The following is a 19,067-nucleotide window of genomic DNA, read 5'->3' as shown; positions in this document are numbered from 1 at the left end:
TCATGCTTGTGTTCTTAGCTCAAAACATGATCCATAAAGTGTATTAATCAAGCAAGTTCTAAAAAAAATTTTCAACCAATTGGAGTGGTGCTCTAGAAATGGAATTCTTGGAAATTTTTCATCATATTGACTAAGCTTATTCTAATGTAAGGTTGTGATTTAGAACATTTTAAAAATTTTTCCTAGTTTACTCCTTTTCAATCAAAACCCAATCCTTATACAAAAAGGGTAAAATAGGTTTCAACAATTCACAATGTTTTTTTTTTCAATCACAATCAAAAGCCAAAATGCAATATATACATATATAATAAAGGTGCGCAACAACCAAAATAAGGGTATCCAAAATAGCAAATATGTACAATAATCCCAAAATAATCTCAAAGATAAAGTGCAAAATAAAATAAAGTAGCATCACTAGAAGATAAATGTCTGAAAGTTCACCACACAAATGCTATCCACCGGTCACAAACGGTGACCTCCCCACACTTTAGAATGAAGCATTGTCCTCGATGCTACTGCTGAAGCTCGGGATGGGGGTCAATAGTCGCGCCGGGCTATGGCTCGGGCTCAGGCTGTGGCTGTGGCTCAGGCTCAGGCTGTGGTACTAGCTGTGAGTCCTCAGGGGGCTGCTGAACCTCTGTGGTGGCCTGTGTCTCTGGTGGTGCCTCCTGCTGAGTCGGCTCCTCAACATGCTCTTCCTTCTGATCCTGTTCGTCGGAGGCGGGAGAGTCTGGGAGCGGAGGTAGCTCAATACCCTGTGATACGAACACCTGGTGTATGCGATCGAGACGTCGCATGTTACGATGCTCGCTGTACTCCATGAAGCGAAATATGCGCTGTACCAATAGGTATGTCGCCTTAGGTGCTGGCGGTGGTGGCAAGGGTGCTGCGGCTGAAGTAGAGGAGGGTCCTGCTGCTGCTGCTAATGGTAAAGGCTGAGCTGCCTCCACCACTACTCTGGCTCGAGAACGGCGTCTGGGTGGAGGCTTCTCGTGTACCTACCCACCCGATAGAATAATAACCTCCTTGTCATCGTCATCTGGGGGTGGTGGTGTCACGTCATCGTCCTCCCATGGGACATTAGCTAGCTCAATCATGCTGGTGAGCAAAGTAGGAAATGGCAGTAGGCCACGAATGTGTGTGCGCCACATGCTCTGCCTGATCAGCCGGGGGAAGTCTACCTCCTTCCCCTCCATGACACAGCCAATAAGAACTAGCATAACCATCAGAATCTCTGAGAACTGAGTGATGGGCAAGACATAGTGGGCGAATATATGCTGCCAAGTCTTAGCCTCTCTCGATAGATAAGTGAAAAGCATCCCCTTGGGCTTCTTGTTCCCAGAATCCATCACCCAAGGGGCGTCCGATGTGGCAATCACGCGCTTCAGCGCCTCATAATCAAAAGCCATGTAGTTGTTAGCTACCTCTGCCTGCTGACAGGCGCATGGGTCACCAGTACGAGGTCGGCAAAGCAATACCTCCCCAATAGCTGCCTCAGTGATCAAGATCTCTCTACCCCTCAGATGGACTGAATCAAGAGTGGCACGAAAGAAGTTGCAGTAGAACTCCCTCACCCACGAAGTGTTTATCCTCCCTAAATCTCTATCAACAAAGTCCAAGCCCAACTCTAGAATACGGCTATTGATGGCGCGTCTCACATCATTGGGAAGGACCAGTTTCTTCTCAATGTTCAGGTTCGTCTTCCGGTATTTAGGAAAGCGAAGTTCACAGTAGAGGTTGGGAAACTTGATTGGGTCAGTGGATGGGAGTAGCTGATTCTCTTTGTCCACATCATTCAGCGGATTCTTAGCATAGTTTGCATAAGGTGAAGGGGTAGAGGCTTTAGAGCGCTTCCTCTTCTTTGAGGTGGTAGCTATGGCTTTTCCTTTTTCTGACATCCTAAAAACAGATATGATATGATATAAGCAGCTAGCCAAGTAGATATAAAGTACTCAAGGTAAGACATATTCATGAAGTGAGTGAAGAAAAGAGAATTCTTGAAATGTAAGTAACAAAATACAGAATTCAAACCAAGTCACAAACCAAGAATTCAAATCACAATTGCACAATGCTTGTTTATTGAGCCTAAGAAGCACCATATTCAAAAGAATGATTAAGGAGTTATGTTTAAAACAAAAGGAAGAAATTAGTTGGTTAATCAAGTTAGAATTAGAAATTAGTTCAAAAATCAGTGATATGACAGTTATCGGCTCAATTAAAAGAAGTGTACAAAATAGGAATGCAAGCATACTCACGACCATGAAATGCATATAGTCATTGATGATGAAATATGATATCGCCAAAAAGCAACCAAGATGAAAACAAGTCATCAATCAATGTAAAGATCACCAGAGTTGTATTAATTGGTGTTAGTAAAATCGAAACATTGAAAAACAAGTTAATCAAGAAACATTTAACACCGAATCCAACGAGGCATAAAAGTCACAAGTTGAGACAAGAATGGAAAACCTTATGATCTATGTGACTTAATGCAAATTAGGTATGAATAAAATGAATCAAATCAGCCACATAGATTAAAAACCTTCAACTTGTGTGTTTATGCAGAAGAGGCACAAATTCTCCAAGGAATTTCAAGTTCATGGTCAAGTCAAAAATTCACTTGAACTATTCAATGCACAGAAGTAAGTTAACATCACAAGTAAGCAAAGAAAGTTAGAATCATGACCAAAACTTGCAAGGAAGCTCAAGAGAAAATTTCCAAATCCATTTAGCAAACAAGATTTTATTGACATAGAATTTTGTCGAACAGAAGCTTGTTGCATCAATTAAAACAATGTTATTTCATGAAATATGGTTAGGAAAAATTCAGCAGCATTTTGATGCCAGGGCATTTTGGCCAGTTTCACTGACCTTTTCTTTATGGTTTTAGGGTAGTTTCATGCACTTTCTTAGGAAATAAGCAAGTTTTGGGTAGAATTTCACTTACATCTTGATTCAAGCAAACATTGTGATTTTTATATGAATTCATGAGAATTATGCATAAATTGAATGACAAATTGGATAATGCATATCTCATAACTTGGACTAGAACTTTGATGCACTTTATTGCTTGATTTCAGGACAAAGGAAGCAAGGAAGAACCACGTTAGCAGCCACGTTAGTCTAACTAACGTGACCTCTAATCTTTAATGGTAGCTAGCTTGCAACGTTAATGAGAAAAGTAATCGCCAATAACGTCCTCGAAGCCATCATAGCCCACGTTAAGAGTCACGTTAACTAAGTTAACGTGAACTCTAATGTGGAAGAAGGAAATGAATCCAACGTTAGTGACACTCACCTTTGTCACAAATGTTGGACTAAGCCACTTTGAGCCACGTTAGTTGCCACGTTAACTAGCTAACGTGGAGTGAGCAAGAATCGCCAACGTTAGTGCACTACAACAAATATGGCCTTTAGCAACGCTAAATTTTGTAACATCTTAAAACCGTTATTGTAGATAGGTTTAGACAATGGTTTTTTATAGTATTACTGTTGAATTCAATTTTTCATTATTTTATAGCAACAAATTAAAACCGTTCTCTTTGACTATTTTAAAGAATGGTTTTATAACCGTTACCATGATTTGTATTTAAGCAACGGTTTTTTATCGTTGTTTAAATAATTGTACAAAGAAAACGCATAAAAATCGTTGCCAAAATGCTACACTTTAAAATCGTTCTATTAGATGGTCTTAGACAACGATTTTTACAGTGTTGCTGTTGAAGTTCAATTTTTTGTTATGCTATAGTAATGAAATAAAACCGTTCTCTTTGACTATTTTAAAGAATGGTTTTATAACCATTACAACAATTGTTTATGAAACAACAATTTTCAAATATTATTTAAATAATTACAATAGCAATAAAAATAATTTTAAATAATCATATAAATTAAAACTATTTTTCTATAAATACTGAATTTATAAAATACTCAAAAACTATTGTTATAAATATATAACGAATATTTTTTTTTTGAAAAATAAAATTAAAATAAATTTATAATAAATATTATATATTTTTGTTATAAATATATAACAAATATTATTTAAAAAAATAAAATTATAATTAATTTATAATAAATATTATTATGAAAAATAAAATTAAAATAATTTTAGAATAAATATTATATATTTATTGAAAAAATTTCTCTCTAAGATAATTAAGGACACTGATCTCTTAAAAAAAATATCAGAGCGCGCTCTTCCTCCCTCCACCATCAACGTAACTCTAACGTACACCAATTAGGCCATCAGACTCAGAGCTGTAACAATCCAAGTTTTCAGAAAATTAAATAATGAGTTATTTACAATTTATTATAATTGTTGAGAATTTTATTTTAAGAAAATTATTTGACTGAGAATAATTAATTAGAATTTTATGAAAATTAAAGTTTAAATTAATTAAAATTTTATTATAATCTTTATTATAATTGAATGTTTCACATAATTTCAGTAATTAATAAATAAAAAAATATATATAATTTAAGTTAAATAACTTTTATTACAAATAATTTATGATTTAATTAACTTCCTTATTAATACTTTATTCATTATTATGAATATTTTACATTATATAATTTGATTTAAATAATTAATATTCATATAATTTAATACTTTATTTTTTATGAGTAAAAAATTAATTATTTCGTCTTATAATTTTAAATGAGAATGCATAATTAAAAATCAATTAATAAATTGATATAACAAATTCCTTTAACTCTAAATTTCCAATTTCATTTTACCCTAAATTCCCACCTTAAACAAAAGAAACCCTAATTTTTCCCTTTTCCCAGCCTGAAACACGCAGCCTTTCACCCCCCTTTTCTCTTTCAACCCACGCACACACAGCAAAGGAAGAGAAGAGAGGTCATTTCACCGTCAGATCTGAAGCCGCCGAGGAGCCAAACGCCGTCGAAGCCGCACCATCACGTCACCGTCGCTCTGCCTCCGTCGAACCCGTCACACCGCCGCTGCCGTGATGTCATTGCTGTCGCAAGGGAGAAGAGATGCGTGAGAAAGGAAGCTCGTAGGGGAGAAAAAAGACGCCGCCTATGCTGCCAGCTCCGTCGCATATGATCTCCACTATCGCCGTCGAAGGTCCGTCGCCGTGGCCGTGGAGAGGAGCCGCCGTTCATGCTTGTTGCCACCAAAAGAGGAGCCGCTGCCACCGTCGATTGTCACTGGAAAACACACCGTACCGCCGTGCCTCTGGTCGCCGGAATCACGGACCGGGGAGAAGGGGCTGCCACTCCTGTTGCTGCTGCTTCGTACTTTTATTGTAAGCTGTCTCTGTTTTGAATTCCATTAAATTCATTTCTATTTTCGATTCCATTGAGTTTGAATTCTCCATTTTGCTGTAACCATGGTCACTGTTGTTGGAGTTTAATTGATTTGGTTTCTGTTTTGATTTGAATTTTAATTTGGTATAATGCTGTCTATTTTGGTCACTAGTTCTCTGAGTTTAAATGATGGATTCTCTCAGTGATAATATTCTAGGTGATTGAGTGATGCAACTTTTATGTAAATTAAGTTTTATGACACTCCCTATAAACATAGAGATGGATTATCACACTTCACCACCCTAAAGATACTGTAAACATGGAGATGGATTATAACTGGTGACTATTTCTTTATGAGGAGTAGCATTCTAGAGTTAATGAGTTATTGCATGAGTTATAGAGTTCATAAGTACATGCGATCCATCTTTTTGATTTTGTGGCACTATGCTTTTGCTACATTTCAATCTCAAACTTAATTTGATGCCCTGAACAAGCTGCTCTTACATTGTATTTTTATTGTTGCTATACTGTGCATTATTTCTACTATTATTTTTGCTTTGTATAATAGATGACCTGTTTTCACATTAAGATCAGTGTATTAGTACTTCTATTGATTAGGCACATCTTATTAAAAGATGGGAATCTTTTTTCTTTTAACTGCTTTTTGCAATTGGTGTGTAACATGGAAAGGAGATAAACTCTGCAGTGGTTGCAGTAAAGTGCGGTACTGCTCTGAGAAACATCAGGTAGCCGAATTGTTTAAATATTTTATTTAGTCTTCTTTCCACAAATTTTATCCTAATAGTTATCTTTCTTTTCCTCGTTCCCTCTCTCTCTTAGTAAACATTATTAGCATTAGGCTTAGTATTATATTTAATTTGCTAACTTTTTTGTTCACTGAAAAATCATTATAAAGGTGAGGGAGACCTTAGTATTATATTTAATTTGCTAACTTTATATTCTCTATCATAGTCTTTACTATTTGAACTTTTTTCTTAATCATATTGAATCACAATGAATCCAAAATTTAAATCTTCTACAATTGAGCTACATTACAGGTAAAGAGCAATTGGATGAGAATGAAGGAAATAATATAGAGGAGCAAGACAAGGATTATATTAATCCAATTGAGACTAAGGTCATAGATAATACTGTGAAAGGTAAATTTTTGATCTCTTTAAAAATATTTTATGACATCATTTCTCTTTAAATTTACTGCTGTGAAAGATTTATATATGATGACTTCTTTGTATAATAGGGATATATTTTAATAAATAATTTATTGGATCTATTAATTGGTGAGGGGCAGCAGGGTGGGGGTTGAAAAAGAGTGTTCGGTGAGCATGATAATGAAAATGGTTGTATGTGAGGACATGGTTTTTTGTTATTTTCATTAATAAGCACGATTAATTTACTTGAATTGATTAATTTGAGCTAGGGTTTCAATAAAATCAAGACTCAAGTTAAATAGCAAAACCCGAACAAGAAAATCAAGACTCAAGTGTTAAATAGTTAGTTTTCTTATAGCAGTTGTGAGAGTCTGTGACTTTTACTTGATGCACTAGGCTATAAATAACTCTCTCTCTATGTAATTGAGGTGTAATTTCTATCATTTTTCTAAATAATAGTTCAGTTTACTTTCGCTGCAAGCTATCTATTTTTTTTAGCTTCTGCATCTTTTCTATTTAGTCCTAGTTCATTCTTTCTTCTTTCTTTTTTGGGAAAGTTTCTAGTTCATTCTTTGAGGAAGTTTCTAGTTCATTCTGCATCTTTTCTAGTAGTTTTAGTATCTTTGAATATATTATGGTAATTTTAATTAGTCTCTTTGTATAGAGACAACAGTGAAGAAAACATGAGGACCTACAGAATGCTTGAAGATTCATGCAGGACAGTTGAAAGATAGAGAAAAAATTACTCTAGATATTGAAGGAGAGGCAATTGGTCCTACTGATGAAGTTGTAAACAACTTGAGCAAATTGGGCACAGTGGCAAGGAATTCAGATATTTGTCCATTAATTTTCACAAACTGCAAGGGGATTAAAGATAAAGAAGCTATTTGGGAATATGTTCAATTGAGAATATTAGTCTTGTTTCTTTTAGAAACATAAGGACATGTACACATATTTTATTCTTACTAGCAAATAATGTGATTGTGGATCTGACAACAATGTTTATAAGTCAAATTTGATGGGAAATGTGCAATTATTTTTCTTTAGTGAATTTATTCAAATAGTTTAGATTATTTATTGACACTAAATAATTAAAAAAAATTGAAATTAAAACTGTTGCCAAAAAATGACACAAATGGTAACGTTTTAAAACCGTTGTCTTAGACGACTATAAAATGGCAATGATATTAAAACCGTTGCCAAAAACGACACCAACAGTAACGCTTTAAAACCGTTGGCTTTGTGAATAATAAAACTGCAATAGTTTAAAACCGTTGCCTATTCAGTTATGGTTTTAAACCGTTGGATTATGAAAGAGAACGTTTTAAAACCGTTACATATTGAGTAACGGTTCAAAACCGTTGTTTAAAATTTTCTTTCAAAACCGTTGTCTATACCAGTAATTTTGGCAACGGTTTTTTGGTTACTGTTGCCTTAGGTAAAAAACCGTTGCCTTTGACCATTGGCAACGGCCGCATATACCACAGGTCAAAAACCGTTGCCAAAGTGTTGCCTAAAGTTTTAGGAACGGTTTTTCAATCTACGGCAATGATTTTTGACCGTTGCGAAAACCCTTATTTGTTGTAGTGGTGACACTCACCTTTGTCACTAACGTTGGAATGAGCCACTATGAGCAACGTTAACTCCCACGTTAACTTAGTTAACGTGGAAGCTAACGTGGATGAAAGAATGATGAGCCAACATTAGTGACACTCACCTTTGTCACTAATATTGGAGATGGCTATAACCACCACGTTAGAAGCCACGTTAACCTAGTTAACGTGAACTCTAACGTGGGAAGTAGGGGCGTTTTGAAACATTAGTGACAAAGGTAAGTGTCACTAACGTTTTCGAAGATTTGGCAAGCCTATATTAAAGGTCACGATTAGCCAAACTAACGTGAACTCTAACGTAGGGAAGGGAGGGTTCTCAACGTTATTGGAAAAGGTAAGTCCCAATAACGTGTGCGAAGGATCAAGAGGAAACGTTAGTGGTCACGTTGGTGCCACTAACGTTGAAGTTAACGTGGGTCACCCTTGGGTTAGGAACGTTAGTGAAAAAGGTGACTGCCACTAATGTTCTCGAACCCACACTTTCACTTAACATTAACACCACTAACGTCCTAAGCTAAAAGTCCTTGCCTACTTCATACTTTCTCTCTGCAAGTAAAGCTAAGCCCACTGAAGAGGATAACTGCTTCAAACTCAAGATCCAAAGGCCCATATCCAAGATTTGAAGAACCAACTAGAAGATCAGAAGAGTAGTATATATAGGGGTTGTTTTGAATCAAAAAGAGGGTTGGAAATTGGAGAACTACTCTCTGTATTTTACTTTCTCTGCAATTTTTAGTTTAATTCTCAGAATGTACTCTCCATCTATGCTTTTCATTCTCAGAGCTATGAACAACTAAACCCCTTTCATTGGGTTAGGGAGCTCTGTTGTAATTTGATGGATCAATATTAGTTTTCATTATTCTTCTTCTATCTTTTCTCTTGATTTTACTAGAAAGCTTTCAATCTTCATTCAATTGGGTAGTTATCTTGGAAAAGAAGCTATTCATACTTGGATCTCTTCGGAACTTTGGAAGAGGAATGAAGAGATCATGCTAGAAATACTTTCTCAAGTTGGACCAAATTGGGGTTTGGATGGATATAGTGACATATAATCCTACCAACACTTTGATTTGGAAATACATGTGGTATAATCAGTGACCATACTTCATCTCTTCTCATGAGCAATTGACCAAGGAATTGGCTATTGATCAAGATTTGAGAGATTGAATTACCAAGAAATTGGAATTCGATCACTTAAGATTGCCAAGGAGATCAATGAATGCATTGATTGAGGAAGAGATGAAAATGAACTTGATCCGGAGAATGCAACATCTCCTAAGCCCAATGAATTCCCCATTTCTGATCTTACCCATTCTCTATAAATTCTTCAATCTACTTTTATGAGCATCTTCCCCATTCCCATTTAAGATTCTGCAATTTACTTTCTGCTATTTACATTCAGCTCTTTATTTCCACCATTTACGTTTTCTGCTATTTACTTTCCCGCCATTTAATTTTCTGCAAATCTCAAATCGAATTCTGCTTAGTTCAACTAGAACATTCCTCTAATTAAAGTTGCTTGACCAATCAATCCCTGTGGGATTCGACCTCACTCTATTGTGAGTTTTTACTTGACGACAATTCGGTATACTTGCCGAAGGAAAATTATTGAGAGACAAGTTTCCGTGCATCAAGTTTATGGCGCCGTTGCCGGGGATTGATTTTGTATCAACAATGATTAAATTGGAGGATAACTAGATTGAGCATTTTTCTTTTGTTTGATTTAAAATTCTGTTTGAGTAATTTACTTTCAGTTTTAGTTATTTTCTCCCCTTTCCCCTACCCATTTTCTTAGTTGTTTACAATTCAGTCCACTAACCCACTAACTGTTTGATATATTACATCACTCACACTAATAGCAATTCTAACAGAAATACTTTCTGCATCTATTTCGTTGCTTGTGCCTTGTTGGTTGTATGACAGGGAGAAGAAGCGGGGCTTCAACTTCCTTTGATTCTGAACCTGAGAGGACCTTCTTGAGATTAAGGAAGGAAGCAAGAGGAAAACGAGTAGTTGGTGCGGAGGAAGAAGAGGAGTATTTTGAACCAAACATGGATGAAAATATGGAGAACCATCATGAAGAAGAGGCTCACAACCATGGCCGAGAAGGTCCAGCACATCAAGCTGGGCAAGAGAGAAGGGTTCTGGGTTCGTACATCAATCCAAACCCAGGAAATTGCGGAAGTAGCATCCAAAGGCCAACCATACATGCCAACAACTTTGAACTAAAGCCACAGCTCATCACCCTTGTTCAGAACAATTGTTCATTCGGAGGGAGTGTCCAAGAAGACCCCAATCAACATCTAACCACCTTCCTGAGGATATGTGATACTGTGAAGTCTAATGGTGTTCATCCTGACACTTATAGACTACTTCTGTTCCCTTTCTCACTCAAGGACAAAGCATCTAAATGGCTGGAATCCTTTCCATAGGAGAGTTTAGCAACCTGGGAAGATGTGGTGAACAAATTCTTGGCAAGATTCTATCCTCCTCAACGGATCAACAGGTTGAGAGCTGAGGTACAAACCTTCTGGCAGCAAGATGGTGAGACTCTATATGAAGCATGGGAGAGGTTTAAGGACCTGACAAGAAGGTGCCCACCAAATATGTTCAATGAATGGGTGCAGCTGCACATTTTCTATGAAGGTTTTTCTTATGAATCGAAGAAGGTAGTAGACCACTCATCCGGGGGATCTCTGAACAAGAAGAAGACCATTGAAGAAGCCATAGATGTCATTGAGACTGTAGCTGAGAATGACTACTTCTATGCTTCTGAAAGAGGCAACACTAGAGGAGTGATGGAGCTGAACAACATGGATGCACTACTAGCTCAAAACAAGATGATTACCAAGCAATTAGCTGACCTCACCAAGATGATGGAGAGGAATCAAGTAGTAGCAATCACCACTTCAGCAGCAACTCAAAAAGGAGTGAATGAAGAGGCAGAGGGTGATCAGGAACAGGCCAACTACATTGGAAATTCACCCAGGCAGCACCATGACCCATACTCCAAAACATATAATCCTGGTTGGAGGAACCACCCAAACTTTGGGTGGGAAAATCGACAGGATCAAAGCCAAGATCAGAGACGCCATAACCCCAGTAACAATGCAACTCACCAACATTCCACACAGAGATCATATCAGCACCCACCTAACAACACACCTCAACATCCATACCAAAGTCAAACTGGCCCTTCTCACCCCTCCAATCTCAACTCACCATCATCTGAAGATAGACTCTCCAGGATTGAAACCCTACTTGAAGGCATATGCAAGGAAATTCAAGATAACAAGGTGTTCAAGGAGGAGGTGCGAGCTAATATCAAGAGTCAGGGAGACACCATCAAGAGGTTGAAATTTCAAGTGGGATACCTATCTGAGAAGATTCCCAAACCTAATGATAGCTTCCTAAGTGACACAGAGAAAAATCCGAGAGGTGAAGCAAAGAAAGTCAGATGGGAAGATTGCAAGATGGTTACTATAAGTGATAAGGAGACTAAGGAAGAGCTGAACAAACCATCAGAACAATCTGAAGATACATCAGCAGGAAAGCAAGAAGAGAATCCTCAGGAAATCACAATTACGCAGAAAGAGTTGCTGAGGCTCTATGCACCCTTTCCCCAATTACTAAATGGTGGAGTAGAGAAGAGAATATACATAAGGTTTCTTGACATATTTGCACCCCTCCATGTAAATATACTATTCATCAAGGCTCTCCAACAAATGCCCTCATACATCAAGTATATGAAGAAGCTGCTGACCAGGAAAAGCTCACTCAAGGAAGGACAAATCATAGTGATGAACAAGGAGTGCAGTGCTCTCATTCAACCAGAGCTGCCTACAAAAAGGAAGGACCCAAGGAGTTTTCACATCCCTTGTGCCATAGGAGAAATAATGTTTGACAAAGGACTCTGTGATCTGGGAGCAAGCATCAACTTAATGCCTTTATCCCTTATGAAGAGGCTGCAAATCAATGAGCTGATGCCCACAGACGTAGTCATCAGGCTGGCGGACAAAACTCAAAAATAAGCAATTGGAGTGGTTGAAAACGTGCTGGTGAAGGTTGGGAACTACTTCCTTCCCACAGACTTTGTCATACTGGAAATGGAAGAAAGTCACCTTCACCCAATCATATTTGGAAGACCATTCTTAGCTACAGCCAGAGCGCTCATAGATGTGGAGTGAGGAGAGCTAATACTGAGGATACATGATGAACAACTCACCTTCAACGTCTTCAAACCCTCACAAGAAGCAAGTCAGGAAGGCAAGGAACTAAAGGCAGAGCATGACAGAGCAATGGTGGGAGAAAAAAGCATTGAAGCACAAGCTGTACACCCTGGAATTCCTTTAGGTGATGAACAAGAGAATCAGCAGCTGTCACAGCTAAAGGAAACTCAAGTGGAGCCAAAACCACCAGAATCATATGAGACCAGCAACAAAATCTCCCTAGGGAAAGAGACCACAAAGAGCAGGATAACAGCAAAAGAAACAAAGAAGAAAGTACCAAGGAGATGGAGGAATAAAAAGATCCCTACAGAAGATTTCTCTCTAGGGGATAAAGTGATCTCAGCTTACTTCCTAGATATCCCACCTCATCTCCCCACCATCCCATCTCAGTTACCTAAGGTTTTCACCATCAACAAAGTTCTCTCCCTAGAACATGTGGAGATCATTGATGAAGCTAATGGATATAGGTTTACTGCAAGAGGGGAAGATCTGAAGCATTACCAACCACCATGACAAAGGCAGAACGTCAAGCTAGTGACGCTAAAAGAGCGCTTCGTTGGGAGGCAACCCAACCTAAGGTAGTTTTCTTTTCATTTGCATTTTAATAAAAATCACAAGTAGTTTCCCCCGTATTGCGAGGAGCTAAGTTTGGTGTTACACACCAAAACAATACAAGAGTAAGTGTGTAATTCTAAGTTTGGTGTTCCACCAAAGATTTCAGTTAGAATCACACTACACTCCTTCAAGGGCAAAATGCTAGCTCCAACCAATCAGGGAAACCACTTAGCAGTAGTTTAGTCTTTAGTTAATAGTTGTTTATTTAATAACAACATATGAGGCTCTCTGCAAGTATGCAATCTGTTGTACTAGGCAAGGAACTAAGTTTGGTGTTCACACACCAAATTAAGTTCAGAAATTCACAAGCATACATGTAAGCTAACTATTTCTCAAGTGCTTTGGGAACAAGCAACTTCCAATAACTTTGCAGGAACCTTCTGAGGAAATGGTACACCATCATCCAAGGAAGTGAAGGAGCAAAAACTATGGATGATGACAACAAGGGGACAGCTAGAAACCATCATCCGAAGGTTGTATTGTTACTTAATTTCATATACTTGAAATGCTAAAAATTGAAAGTCCCAAGGTGCCCTCGATTAATAGTTACTCATTAGTTTAAATCATTAGAATTTAATGTTTATTTTTATTGCTTTTGTCATATATGTGCTGGTTTTAATGTCAATGCTGCATCTTTACCTTGTTTACTTGTATGCTTGTCCTTTTTAAGCCAAATAAAAAGAGAATGTTTGTTATAAAAGACAGAGTAGAATCCATATTATGGAGTAAGTTCCTAATTTTGTGGTGTGGTAATAGATTAGCTAAGTTAGTTCACCAACAAGGTGGGAAGGAAACTATCTGTCTTGAATCATATGCTTGAAACACACCCCATGAGACTAGCTAAATAATAAGATCCTAATAAGAAAAAGGGAAAAGAACAATAAGAGTTGAAAACGAAAGAAAAGTTAATAAAGGATAAGGCTGGGCACCAAGGGTTTGAACCTTGAGGGATGTGTCTGTGGTGCTCTTGTACCAAGGATCTGCTTGGATGAATAAGTTCTTAGGAGTGCTTCATCACTTGGAAACTTGGGTTAACTAACCCGGGATTATCAACTGAAAATCCATTATCAAGAGCAACCTGGCTACAGAACATTTAGTAACCCAAAGAGGTGCTGGACACCAAGACCTCAAGGAAAGAAAATAACAAACCATGTGCCTGTGATGTGCATGTATGGGGGAGAGAGACTTGAGGGAGTAAGTCCTTAGGGGTGCTTCAACACCTAGCACCTTGAACCAACTGTTTCGGGAGTGTTGGCTGAAAGCTTATTTTAAAGAGTCGCCCCCTCACAGAGCACTTAGCACAAGGATGCAATAAACCCTGAAAACAATAAAAGGATCAATGAATAAAAGTCTCATAGGGTGCAATCAAGTGAGTATTCAAGACATGATAAAGGTCTGAAAGCCAGTGAAGGAATGAACCTAAGTTGCTCTACATGAAACCACCATAAAACCAAGGACATGACTTCCACAATAATGACTCATATCTTTTAGCATTTCATTCATCATTCTCTTGTTCCAGTACTTGCTTAAGGACAAGCAAGCTTTAAGTTTGGTGTTGTGATGCCAGGGTATTTTGGCCAGTTTCACCGACCTTTTCTTTATGGTTTTAAGGTAGTTTCATGCACTTTCTTAAGAAATAAGCAAGTTTTGGGTAGAATTTCACTTACATCTTGATTCAATTAAACATTGTGATTTTTATATGAATTCATGAGAATTATGCATAAATTGAATGACAAATTGGATAATGCATATCTCATAACTTGGACTAGAACTTTGATGCACTTTATTGCTTGATTTTAGGACAAAGGAAGCAAGGAAGAACCACGTTAGCAGCCACGTTAGTCTAACTAACGTGACCTCTAACGTGGAATGGGAGCTAGCTTGCAACGTTAATGAGAAAAGTAATCGCCAATAACGTCCTCGAAGCCATCATAGCCCACGTTAAGAGTCACGTTAACTTAAGGAATTGATGCCAACGTTAGTGACACTCACCTTTGTCACTAACGTTGGACTAAGCCACTTTGAGCCACGTTAGTTGCCACGTTAACGTAGTTAATGTGGAAGCTAACGTGGAGGGAGCAAGAATCGCCAACGTTAGTGACACTCACCTTTGTCACTAACGTTGGAATGAGCCACTATGAGCAACATTAACTCCCATGTTAACTTAGTTAACGTGGAAGCTAACGTGGATGAAAGAATGATGAGCCAATGTTAGTAACACTCACCTTTGTCACTAACGTTGGAGATGGCTATCACCACCACGTTAGAAGCCACGTTAACCTAGTTAATGTGAACTCTAACGTGGGAAGTAGGGGCGTTTTGAAACGTTAGTGACAAAGGTAAGTGTCACTAACATTTTCGAAGATTTGGCAAGCCTACGTTAAAGGTCACAATTAGCCACACTAACGTGAACTCTAACGTAGGGAAGGGAGGATTCTCAACGTTATTGGAAAAGGTAAGTCCCAATAATGTGTGCGAAGGATCAAGAGGCAACGTTAGTGGTCACGTTGGTACCACTAACGTTGAAGTTAACGTGGGTCACCCTTGGGTTAGGAACGTTAGTGAAAAAGGTGACTGCCACTAACGTTCTCGAACCCACACATTCACTTAACGTTAACGCCACTAACGTCCTAAGCTAAAAGTCCCTGCCTACTTCATACTTTCTCTCTGCAAGTAAAGCTAAGCCCACTGAAGAGGATAACTGCTTCAAACTCAAGATCCAAAGGCCCATATCCAAGATTTGAAGAACCAACTAGAAGATCAGAAGAGTAGTATATATAGGGGTAGTTTTGAATCAAAAAGGGGGTTGGAAATTGGAGAACTACTCTCTGTATTTTACTTTCTCTGGAACTTTTAGTTTAATTCTTAGAATGTACTCTCCATCTATGCTTTTCATTCTCAGAGCTATAAACAACTAAACCCCTTTCATTGGGTTAGGGAGCTCTGTTGTAATTTGATGGATCAATATTAGTTTTCATTATTCTTCTTCTATCTTTTCTCTTGATTTTACTAGAAAGCTTTCAATCTTCATTCAGTTAGGTAGTTATCTTGGAAAAGAAGCTATTCATACTTGGATCCCTTCGGAACTTTGGAAGAGGAATGAAGAGATCATGCTAGAAATACTTTCTCATGTTGGACCAAATTGGGGTTTGGATGGATATAGTGACATATAATCCTACCAACACTTTGATTTTGAAATACAAGTGATATAATCAGAGACCATACTTCATCTCTTCTCATGAGCAATTAACCAAGGAAGTGGCTATTGATCAAGATTTGAGAGATTGAATTACCAAGAAATTGGAATTCGATCACTTAAGATTGCCAAGGAGATCAATGAATGCATTGAATGAGAAAGAGATGAAAATGAACTTGATCCGGAGAATGCAACATCTCCTAAGCCCAATGAATTCCCCATTTCTGATCTTACCCATTCTCTATAAATTCTGCAATGTACTTTTATGAGCATCTTCCCCATTCCCATTTAAGATTCTGTAATTTACTTTCTGCTATTTACATTCAGCTCTTTATTTCCAGCATTTACGTTTTCTGCTATTTAGTTTCCTGCCATTTAATTTTCTGCATATCTCAAATCGAATTCTGCTTAGTTCAACTAGAACATTCCTCTAATTAAAGTTGCTTGACCAATCAATCCCTGTGGGATTGGACCTCACTCTATTGTGAGTTTTTACTTGACGACAATTCGATATACTTGCCGAAGGAAAATTGTTGAGAGACAAGTTTCCGTGCATCACATTTCAGCAGTAAAGTGGCTTTTTTTCAAATTCAAACAATCAATTCAGATTCCATATGAATTCATTAACAATTAAAAACACAAAAACCATATATGAGTTCATATGAATTGAACAGATAAGCCAATCTTTCAGCAGCAAAACATCAAAAAGCAATTTAAACTAAACTAGCCAGCAACAAATAATATTCTTTCTTCGAACAATGAACAAAAATACTGGCTTAAAATACAGCATCAAATCTGCCAAATGAATGAGGATAATGGATTCAGGCAGCATGCTATTCATTGAATTCAACTTGCAAATACCATTCCAAGACAATAATCATTCCACTTGCAAGCAGCATGAATTCAAACAATTAAGCATAATTGAATCCAACAATGAAGTGCAAATTGGAGAAGAACTCAACCCACAGCACTTAGCAAGAACAAAGCAATAATGAACAACCAGGCAACAGCATCAAGCAAACTAAATCAGCACAGGGCAAGTCATCCAGCAACAAACAAGCCAAAAAAAGTTAATGAAGCAGCAACACTTTCAATCATCATCATTATTCAAAACAAACCTAAATCTACTATCCAGCTCAGGTTCTCTAACCATCTAATTAAACTAAACTAAACCAAACTAATTGAACTAAGCAAGCTAAACAGAATGAGCTAAACCAGATTAATCAAACAGAAATAAAATGAAAATGAGCAGAAAGGGAAACCTGGGAAACAGGGGATCAGAACAGAGGAAGGAAAGGTGGAGGAAGAGGAGTGAACGGCCAGAGCAGGGACGGCGGCCTGGTGGTGCAGTGGCGGTGAGTTGCCCAGCAATGAAAATAGGCCTTTGCTCTATTCTGGCTTTCGAAGGCAGAGATGGAGAGTGGAGCTAGGGTGAGTAGGAAATAGAGGAAGAGAGAAAGAAAGAGGGAGGGAAGCGAGAGGGGGTTTCGTGGCAGTTTATGCTAGCGGAATGTGGTCACTGGAGGTGGCTGGGTGGTTGGTGGTTGAGCTGGTTATGGAGGGAGAGAAGGGGAAATGGAATGTTGGAGAAGAAAAGGATTTGGGGCGCGACTGTGCTAGGGCTCTCGCATCCCTGGGGTTAGTAAATTTTGAATCCACGTGAGCGCGCACCGTGCGCGTCCGCGTGGGTAAGATAATAAGGAAGTGGCGCTGAAGCGTCATATGTGCCTGCGCGTAGATAAGATATTTGAGAATGGGTGCGGACGCGTACGGTGCGCGTCCGCGCGGGTGAGTTGGACCAAAGGCACAAAAGGGGCCCAAAGTTGGCATAGCTCTCGGGTCTTTGGCCTGGGTGATGCAAGTCTGCATTGACGCGCGCGCACACTGTGTGCTTGCGCGTCGATGAGTTGATTGATGATGGGGCGCGAAAGCACCAGGTGCGCCTACGCATGGGTAGGGCAACGAAAAAAAGGACGCGGATGCGTATAGTGTGCGTCCGCGTGGGTTAAGGCACAGACTTGGCCCAAAAGTGGCACAACTCTCTGGTCCTTGGCCCAGAAAGCTTAAATGCGCAGCCAACGCACACGCGCACTGTGCACTTGCGCGTGGCTTTTTTTTTTTTAAGAGCGCCAAGAAGAGCTCAAAATCTTCCCAACCTTCTCTAGGACTCTAAAACCAGCTGAAATGTAAAATCAAACATACTTTTGAATTTTTGGGAAATTTTCAAACAAATTGAAGAAACTTGCAATCTAAGCAAAAACTCAAATTCAAAGAATCATCCCTAATTAAGGCATAGAGTGTATAAACAACTCAGTAAGTAACGCAAAACATACTAAGAAATAAAGAAACAATATACAATGGAACCCAATTCATTCATTCATTATATCTACAAGAGAATGGAAAGAGTTTACCATGGTGGGGTGTCTCCCACCAAGCACTTTTGGTTTAAGTCCTTAAGTTGGACATTTGGAAGGTTCCTTGTCAAGGTGGTTTATGCCGGTATTCATCCTTGAACCTCCAAGAGTGCTTGTCCTTCAATTGGTTGTCAGAAGTTTCAACCATTTTCACCAAGCTTTGGTGAGGTTCTCTCCAAGATATGAGCTCCCAAATTTGAATTCTATGTTGTGATCTAGGGTCCCATATCTTATCTTCGCACCCATCTTCTAGTTGATCGCCTTGATTCCGTTCGGGTGACAAGAAAGCTGAATTCTCATGAAAGCACCAAACTACCCTCCTAGACCCATTCGATTGAGCATAACACCAATCCATACTCTTCGATTTTGAGCTTCCAACTATAATGAGTCTAGATTTACAACGCCAACCACTAAACATCCTCCTCTTTTGCTTAATTCCACAAAGCGCCCTAAGTTGGCCATCCGTCTCAAGCAAACCATATTCAAGTGAGATAATAAAGCTAAGAGTTAGAAGTTTTACCCACTCAAATGAAAGATTGGATGATAACATAGGT

General features: G+C 38.4%; 1 non-coding gene and 1 pseudogene across 1 annotated transcript; both read right to left on the bottom strand.

Annotated features, from left to right (window-relative positions):
- Positions 1–487: 487 nt before the first annotated feature.
- On the bottom strand, positions 488–1,898 carry LOC148545383 (uncharacterized; annotated as a pseudogene).
- Positions 1,899–10,563: 8,665 nt separating this feature from the next.
- On the bottom strand, positions 10,564–10,670 carry LOC148545382 (small nucleolar RNA R71). The gene has a single exon (XR_015900529.1). It is a non-coding gene; the product is annotated as a small nucleolar RNA R71 (small nucleolar RNA).
- Positions 10,671–19,067: the final 8,397 nt, after the last annotated feature.

This window comes from Arachis ipaensis, chromosome B9, assembly GCF_059453495.1.
Source record: "Arachis ipaensis isolate K30076 ecotype BB chromosome B9, ASM5945349v1, whole genome shotgun sequence".
In the NCBI taxonomy this organism is placed as follows: Eukaryota; Viridiplantae; Streptophyta; class Magnoliopsida; order Fabales; family Fabaceae; genus Arachis; species Arachis ipaensis.
Note: the sequence above shows the minus strand (reverse complement) of the source record. Positions and strands in the feature narration are given on the sequence as shown.